This window comes from Tupaia chinensis, unplaced genomic scaffold (genome assembly GCF_000334495.1).
Source record: "Tupaia chinensis unplaced genomic scaffold, TupChi_1.0 Scaffold000527_1, whole genome shotgun sequence".
NCBI lineage: Eukaryota > Metazoa > Chordata > Mammalia > Scandentia > Tupaiidae > Tupaia > Tupaia belangeri.
The window spans coordinates 4,861,009-4,870,022 of record NW_006160040.1 but is presented as its reverse complement, the minus strand read 5'-3'; the positions used below and the strand labels follow the sequence as shown (position 1 = coordinate 4,870,022).

At 43.9% G+C, this 9,014-nt stretch overlaps 1 protein-coding gene across 1 annotated transcript in view; it reads right to left on the bottom strand.

Moving 5' to 3' along the window:
• The window catches only part of CCDC162P (coiled-coil domain containing 162), a 185,821-nt gene that overhangs the window by 32,294 nt on the left and 144,513 nt on the right, over positions 1-9,014 (bottom strand). The gene's annotated exons all lie outside the window — the stretch shown is intronic.

The following is a 9,014-nucleotide window of genomic DNA, read 5'->3' as shown; positions in this document are numbered from 1 at the left end:
AGGGGAAAAAAAACCTCCCCAAAAAAAAAAAAAAAAAAAGAAATGGTGAGAGTTGACAAGCTGTGAATATTCACTCCTGGACTGTGGCAGCTGCATAGCTGACACACAAGAGATGAGGCATATGCAAAGGAATGACATTGGTCATGGGCAGCGAAAACTTGGAAGTACCACATGTCTATCATTCAGGATCTGATTAAATTATGGTATGCCCTTTTGATGGAATAGTATGCAGCCATAAAAAACGAAAGAAAAACTTCTCCCTATACCATTATGAAAAGAGGCATGGATTACTAAATGAAAAAGGCAAGGTGCAGAACAGTGGATATAAAATATCTGTCTTTTGGTTTATTTTGTAAGTTCTCCACTCCCACCCTCATTTCTTAACCATAGCATGTCCCAGGGCTCAGCCCTTGGTCCATTTCCTCATTTAAGTTTTTTTTAAGCACAGGGTCTCCTTGTGTTGGGATTCTCTTGCCTCCCTGTTGGGATCACAGGTACATGACATCATACCCTGCTCTTTCAGATAGTCTCTCTATGATGCTCAGGCCAGTCTTGATCTCCAGATCCTCCTGTCTTAGCCTTCTTCAATTGAAGAGGAGGTACACACCATTGGCCAACCTGTAGGTTGGACCAAGAATTGAACCTGGGCCTCCCACATGGTCCTAGCCTGTGGAGCACAGCATCTTAGCAGTGTGTGCCACTGCGGCTGGGCCCACCTACTCGTTTATATATGTACTCACCCCCTTGGCTATCTTATCATGTATCATAGCTAACTACTATTCTTTAAAAGATTTTTTTTTTTTTTTTGCTATAGTGCACATGTGTTTGTTTTTTTTGCTATAGTGCACATGTGCTCATTCTAGAGAGACAGAAAGCGAGGGAAAGTGAGAAATCACTCCCCAGAGAATTGGCTATACTGCAATCCTTCTCCTCCATTCTCCTCTCAGGATTTTGGGCAAGCATGCACCTGTGCCTGGCATGTTTTTCAAGTCACCAAGTCTGGGACTTGAACCACATAGTCATTTGTGTAGGATACAGCTATCTTAACCTCTGTGCCACCTGCTGGCCCACTAGCTACTATTCTTAAACTGACAATGTTCAATTATTTGTTGGCATTTCTTCTAACAGGGACTTCAATTTAATTTATGCATAGTCAAACTACTGATCTTCCCTCCCTAACTCACTTCATTTATAGTCCTCCTGTCTCAGCTGACAGAAATGCTATTTTGCAAATCATTCAGGTCAAAACTCTTAGAGCCATTGTTGACTTTTCTCTTTCCCCCACTCAATAATACCCAATCCATTAGTGCCTAATTCAAAATATGTCCAGAGTCTGACCACTTGCTCCCAACTTGGTTTGAGTTCCTCTCTGACTTCACCTCCCTCTCCTCTCCCCCCCCCCCCTCTCCCCCAGCCATACCTGGCACCTTGCTGTTTCTTAAATACGAGTGTCATTCTACTTAGGACCTTTGTATGGGTTGTTCCTTCTGTCTGAATTACCTTTTCCGAGATCCTTTCATCACTAAACCCCTCACCTTATTCAAATATTTGTTTCAAGTGCCACTAACTCAGTAAGGCCTACCCTGATCACTCCCCCCCCCCCCTCTCCCCCAGCCATACCTGGCACCTTGCTGTTTCTTAAATACGAGTGTCATTCTACTTAGGACCTTTGTATGGGTTGTTCCTTCTGTCTGAATTACCTTTTCCGAGATCCTTTCATCACTAAACCCCTCACCTTATTCAAATATTTGTTTCAAGTGCCACTAACTCAGTAAGGCCTACCCTGATCACACTATTTAAAACTGCAATGTGGGGCCAGCACGTGACATGGTGGTTAAGGCACTGGACTCCCACATGACTGACTGTGGTTTGAGTCCTGGACCCCCCAGATTGAAAATCACACTAGATGCGTGTGCGTACATGCCAAGCATCCCAGGAGGAGAATGGAGGAGAAGGGATTTTACTGTGGCCATCCCCACTGGGGGATGAGTTTTCACTTTCCCTCTCACTGTCTCTCTCTGTCTCACATACATACCCTATGGGGAAAAAATTGCAGTGTACCCCCTTCAAACCTCCAGACCACCACCCTCCTTGCTCTATTCTTTTTATTATTGCTTGTTTTCCACCTCTCTAGGTTACAAACTCCATGAAAGCAAAGGTGTAGCTCTAAAACAGTACCTAAAACATAGCAGTTCAGAACACAGTAGTTGCTCAGTAAATCATTGTTGAATGAAAGAATGAGTTAATATATGGATAAAGCAGCACTGAAAGGATAAACAAGAATAACCAATAAAAGTGGTTACACGGAGGTGTCAGAGTGGGGTGCAAGGTGGCCGGCCAGTGGTTGCAGCAAGACTTCTAAAAGTAGTTTCAAACCACTTTGGGTTTAGAACCATGTGAATGCATTATCTGTTAAAAAATAAAATCAAATTTAAAAAGAACGACAGTGCTGCAACACTGTAAGAATGTCGACACTTGACTTCCATATGAAGAGCTAAAGCCCAAAGCACATGTGCATGTTAATTACATTGGTATGAATAGATTGGACAAGGGCCCTCGGGCCTGGAGAGTCCCAGAGCAGCCTGGAAAGGAAGATGCCTGCCGAGTTGGACATGGGAACCAAGTCCCACCCCGTTTCTTTTCGGTTGTGGGGGTGTTGGATGTACTGCCTGCCCCCAGCTGTTTCTAATTTCAGGGGACATTTCCTACTGGGACTTTCAGTTTCCTGACAGGGGACTCCGTGCTCACAGAGGCAGTGTCCAGCACAGTCTGCCCAGAGACATGGACGTGGCGGAGACGGCGCCTCTGGTATTTGCACTCGTGTTATTTATTGGGGAGTCCTGCTTTTAGAATCAGGATTTCACACTTCTTCTACAATTGGCTACTTTCCTTAATAAACATATAAATCTCATTTTGATTTTCCTTTAGAAAATAAAGGCAAGTAGACAAACTACCAAAGTCCCAACATAGCTGAAGTGGAAAATCCAAGAGTTAATGTGCCCAGAAGTTCACACGTAAGGCATTTAAGTGTGAACATTAAGAAGTTCGCACTTAAGGCACACTTAAGGTATTCGTAAGTCTAAGCTTTGACAAGCTCCTGTGCATGTTGGATAATTTGCAGTAAAGAGGCTGGATACCTTTTCCAGGATCTGTAATGGCAAGGTCTCTGGCTCACCGAGAAGCCAGTGAGGGCTGCTGCTGACAACACTAGTTTTCAAAGGCCCACTAAGCCCGTTTGTGGTTTAGGTCAGGACTCAGCTGAAGGGGAAGTAATTTACCCAAATAAATCTTCCCAGCACTCTCCTTGCTTGTGAGTTCAAGTTCAGACGTGCATCTGCATCTGCAGGCAGGAGTTGGGGGAGCCAGGAAGAGGGGAATTCAGCCAAGAAAAGTAATCCCTGACAAAGGGGAGTTGGCTGTTTCCACACGTGTCTCATTTTCAGTGTGTGTCTGTGTGGTCATGGCTTCCTGAAGATGAAGCAGCAGTTTTTGACAAAGTGTAGAAGAGGGAGCACACGGGGACGTAAATGAGGTTTTCATTCTTCACTCTTCTCACTGTGTCCTCGGGTCCTTCTACTAGGGGAACCTTGACTTCTTGCTGGCCAAACCACTTCCTCTCCCTCCATGTCCGAACAGCACCCTACCCTGCCTCCTCCTTCTAGGAAGCCCATCTTGCCTTGGGTAGCTTTCACTTCCTTAACCACTTGCCTTCTGGGCTGAGCAGGTCCCTGGGGTCCAGGCCAGGCAGAGTGGAAACTTGAAGGCACATAACTGCCAGTCAGTGTTGAGGCTGACCTAGCAGGTGGCCCCAGTAAGTGGGCAGGTCGAAAGCCTTCTTGCATCAAGTATACAAGCCAGGGGATTTCAAACATTCTGTGGAGGGCTGGCCCTGTGCCTCATGGCTAAGAGAGCCACATCTTACATGGTGACATGTTTGTTTTGACAACAAACTCCTTCTCTCCTAATCCCTGAAAAATAGAGTAGAAATCCTTCTATCTAGTGTAAACAAGACTTAAGAGTTGGTTAGTTAAATTAGTTAAAGCAGAGAAGCCTTTACAAATGACATCTACAATCTTAGGTCTTTTAACTTAAAAATACATAATTTTGGGGAACCAGCAAGTGGCATGGTGGTAAAGGTACTGGACACTCCCACATGGCTGACCATGGTTTGAGTACTGGACCCGGTGGCTTCTTAATTTCTCACTTTCTCTCTCTCTCCCTGTGTGTCTCTCTCTAGTCAAATTAAAATAAATGAATGAATCAAATAAATAATTCTTTAAAAATACATAATTTAATTTAAAAAATTTGCTAATACAGGGCCCAGGCCATATATATATATATATATATATATATATACCACTTGACTGGAGCTCTGCACCATCTTTTTTCTATAAACCATAATACGTACTGCACTGTCTACGATTTCTAGTTTTCTTTGTTTTTGGAGAGAAAACTGAAATATTATGACAATCCAAATGCATTGTTTTTGTTCATTTTCCAAATTTTGCCTAATCTTTTTTTAAAAAGAATTATTTAATTTAATTTATTATTATTTTAATTTGCTGTAGGGCCGTGTACTTACCAGAGAGAGACAAAGAGAAAGAGGAGAGAGAGAAAGTGAGAAAGCAAGCCACCAGGTCCAGGAGTCAAACTGCAGTCCACCATGTAGGAATTGAGCACCTTAATCACCATGCCACCTGCTGGCCTCAATTTTGTCAAATCTTTTTAGCTATCTATCCCATAACCAAATTGATAACTTTTATTTTAGAATTATTCAGTCTATGTCATTTGTAATTATTATTATTTTTAAAATTTACTCCAGGATACCTGTGCTCACCAGAGAAACAGAGACAGAGGGAAAGCGAGAAAGCAACTGCCAGATCTGGAGGTTGAACCGTAATTTATTATGTGAGAGTTTAGTACCTTAACTACCATGCCATCTTCTGGCATGATAACTTTTCTTTTTCTTTTTCTTTCTTTTTTTTTTTTGGAGAGATTTTCACTACAGGGCGTGTGCGCTCGCCAGACAGACAGAGAGAGACATAGAAACAGAAAGTGAGAAATCACCCCCCAGAGGGGATGGTCATGTCGCAATCCCTTCTCCTCCATTCTCCTCTCGGGATCTTGGGCATGCACGCACATGCGCCTGGCGTGAGTTTTAAGCCACCGGGTCCGGGACATGAACCTCAGTCAACTACGTGGGAGTCCAGCGACATAGCCATTATGCTAACTGCTGTTTCCCTCGATAACTTTTCTTTTTCTAAACAACTAGCGCTTTATTGAGTTTTCCTAAAACTTTGAACCTAGTTTTTTTTTAAGCCTGTTTTCTTTTTAAAAATAAACTTAAAAGTTTTAAGAGTAGTTTTAGGTTTACAGGAAAATGGAAGGGAAAGTACAGAGAGTTCCCCCAAACTTCCAGACCTCTCGCATGCCTAGCCTCCCCTGCCATCATGCCCTGTGGTACATTCGTTACAACTGACACCTACGTCGACATGTCAACATCCAAGACCGTAGCTGGCATTACAGCTCACTCTTGGTGTGTATGTTCTGTGGGTTTTTGACAAGTTCGCAAGGACAGGTATCCGCCATTACAATACCATACAGAATATACAATTATACTGCCTTAAAAATCCCATGCTCTGTCCACTCCTTCCTTCTACGTGCCGAACTCCTGGCAACCACTGACCTCTTTACTGTTGCCATAGTTTTTCCTTTTTAGATGTTACATAGCTGGAATAATACGGTTTGTTGATTTTGCATATTGGCTTCTTTTACTCAGTAAATATACATTTAAGATTCCTCCATGTTTTCTCATGGCTTGATAGTTTATTATTATTATTATTATTATTATTATTTAGCGCTGAATAACAATCTATTGGCTGGATGTACCATAGTTTATTTTAACTTTTTTTAAAAAGCTATTTATTTATTTATTTATTTATTTTCATGAAAGAGAGAGAAAGACAGACAGGGAGATTCCCTCAACAGGGTCTCATCAGGCAGGGTCTTTCCCCCTGTACCCCAAGCCTTCCAGCCAACTAGGATCACTGGTGTACCCAGAGATATTCACAGAGTGTTCGGGTAGACCCAGGATCCAAACCCAGGGCCTCCCACATGTCTCTAGCATCATACAATAATGCCTCACTGCCTGCACTACTGAGGCTGAGCCTCAACTTAGCTTTTATAGAACCAACAGGTCTCTTTCCTTTTCTATTTCATTGCTTTACATAATTTTTAATTACACTGTTTAAATACAATGGCAAGTGAAACAAGCAAAAACAGGTTTGGAGCAAATGATCAATGATGCTAGGCAAACATAAGCAACCCAAGAACTGTGATCAGCATGTACTTGGTCGACTTGTGTTACCAAGAGAATGGGAAGCTCAGGGAACTCTGAATCTGTTAGCGAACGGTGGTTTGGGAAATGACCGCATTCATTACTGAGGAATTTGTGCTCCGTGGCACTCTGCGGGGCACATGCTGGCCAGACCAGGTTCTTCAACTGTTTTGACTATGCTCTCCTCAGGCAAAATGTTTTGATTACTTGCCTTTAAAATATGCATATTTATATTACATTATATTTTTACATTTGATTTGCTTATTTATAACCACAGTACTATCACTGGCTAATATCACACAGCACAATGTACTTGGGTGAGGGTCATAAACAATGAGAAAGAACATCAATCTACATTCTCCATCATTTCCATGATCTTTTAAAATTATTTGTCTGATTTTTAAGTTTCTTTCTTTCTTTTTTTTTTTGGAGACATTTTCACTATAGGGCACGTGCACTCACCAGACAGAGAGAGAGAGACATAGAGTCAGAAAGCGAGAAATCACCCCCCAGGGGGGATGGTCACGCCGCAATCCCTTCTCCTCCATTCTCCTCTTGGGATCTTGGGCACGCACGCACACGTGCCTGGTGTGAGTTTTAAGCCACCGGGTCCGGGACACAAACTGCGGTCAACTACGTGGGAGTCCAGCGACATAGCCATTATGCTAACTGCTGGTTCCCAAGTTTCTTTCTTTCATGAGAGAGAGAGAGAAGCACCCTCAACGAGGTCTCACACCTCAATATGCATGCCCCCCAGACTTCCCAGCCAGGATCACGGGTGTACACACCCAGAATGTTCCCCAGGTCCAGTGGGGAACTGAATTTGTGATATTCAATACAGATCCAGCATTGCTTGAGCAGTTCCTCACCGCTGTGTCAGCAAGCTGGCTCTGGCTTCTTACCAGATATAAGATTATCTTTCTTAACCTCATTATGTGGCTAAGGATAAGCCTGTGCCAAATTAGAAGTGTCATTTCTCTCTCTCTCTCTCTTATTTTTTTTTAATTTTTCCAGAGGGTATATGCATTCACAAGAGAGACAGAGAAAGAGACAAAGTACAAGAGAGAGAAAGTGAGAAAGCCCCCTCCCTTATGGGAAATGGTCACACTAAATCCCTTTCCTCCATTTCTCTTTCTTGTCGGGATCTTGGGCACACGTACACGTACGCCTGGCATGTTTTTCAAGCCACCAGGTCAGGACTCGAACCACGATGGTGGCTATGTGGAATCTAGCACCCCAACCACCACGTCACCGGCTGTCCCTATTATTTTCTTATCATTCACTGTGGAGGGCCTCCCTGTGATCATCCTGAGACTCCTCAATGTACAGTGTGGCATGAGACTCCTTACATGTGGCCTAATCGATTCGGAAGTCTCACACTTTCTTCCCACGCCTTGGGATTCATGCATTCCACTTTGATGATTGATCTACCTACTCAGAAAAAAAATCAGAAGATCAATTTAAAATTACGTCAATGCCAAAATGTCAAAATGGGGGATGGGAGAGCCTTTTGAAGCAATGGAGCCCATCTCTCTGCTAAGGCAAGCCCTGAGGCTGAACACGGATGTCTGTCACCACTTCTTAAAAATATCGTGAGAGGGCACACGTGCTCACCAGGGTCAGAGAGACCAAGAAAGAGAGCGAGAACGCACCCCCCAATGGGGCACGGTGGGCATACTGCCATCCCTTCTCCATCTCTCCACCCGGGTGGGATTTGGAACAGACACACATGCACTTGGAATATTTTTCAAGCTGCTGAGTCTGGAACTTGAACCACGCAGCTGCCCACGTGGGATCTGGCTCCCTTACTTACCAGGTCACCGTGCTGGCTCTGAAGCCACTTTCGCTAGTTCTCAGGGGAGCACTAGTTCAACTACCAAGAATCAGCACAAGTCTGGATACCTTGTTTTCAGAGGCTCACTGGGAAACTAGAAGCTCATTCAGAAGCTGTAAAAAATATTATGTTCCAAGGCAAGGTGGGAGGAAGGAAGGTGGTGGAGGGAGAGTCATAGTTCAGGTTCCTTTTTGGGTGGGTATAAATGTAGACAGCAGATTCATTTTTTTGAAGAGTCTAAGAGAAAGGACAACTGCTTCCGCCGTCTCCCTTAATTCTTTCCATTTCTAACTTCCCCTGGAGAAACTCCCACTGAGAGGCTAGCCTTGACCACAAAGGCTGGTCTCTGCACAGAGAAGTCACCCGTGCTTGGAAGCGCCGTGACTATCTCTTGTGCTGAGATGCCCAGTCCCTCGGTGGGGCTCCTAAGGCTTTATTACCTTCTTCGGAGGAACCCAGCCCACAGAGGTCTGGAGGAGATTAAATGAGAAAAGAAGTGTCCAAAAGCCCTCCTCGCACACACAGTGGGGACACCGTCACCTACACTGGGGGAAGAGTCATGCCTGACAGACCAAAGAACCAGAACCAAACCAAATCACAACAACCCTCTTAATACTGGTAATTATTTGCAAAGTCTTATAATTACAGAAGCCAAACAAGTCTCTAGAATTGGACAGTGTCCTTTAGCCAAGGGGTTGGAAATAGTGACCTTCCCTCTGTTCAAAATAACTTTATCCTCCCTCTGCCTAATTCGCATTGGCCCCTTACTGAAGGACCTTTTCAAGCACCCGGGGCGAGGCAGCACAGCCACAGAGCCGAGATGCCTACCGTCCCCTACCCCCG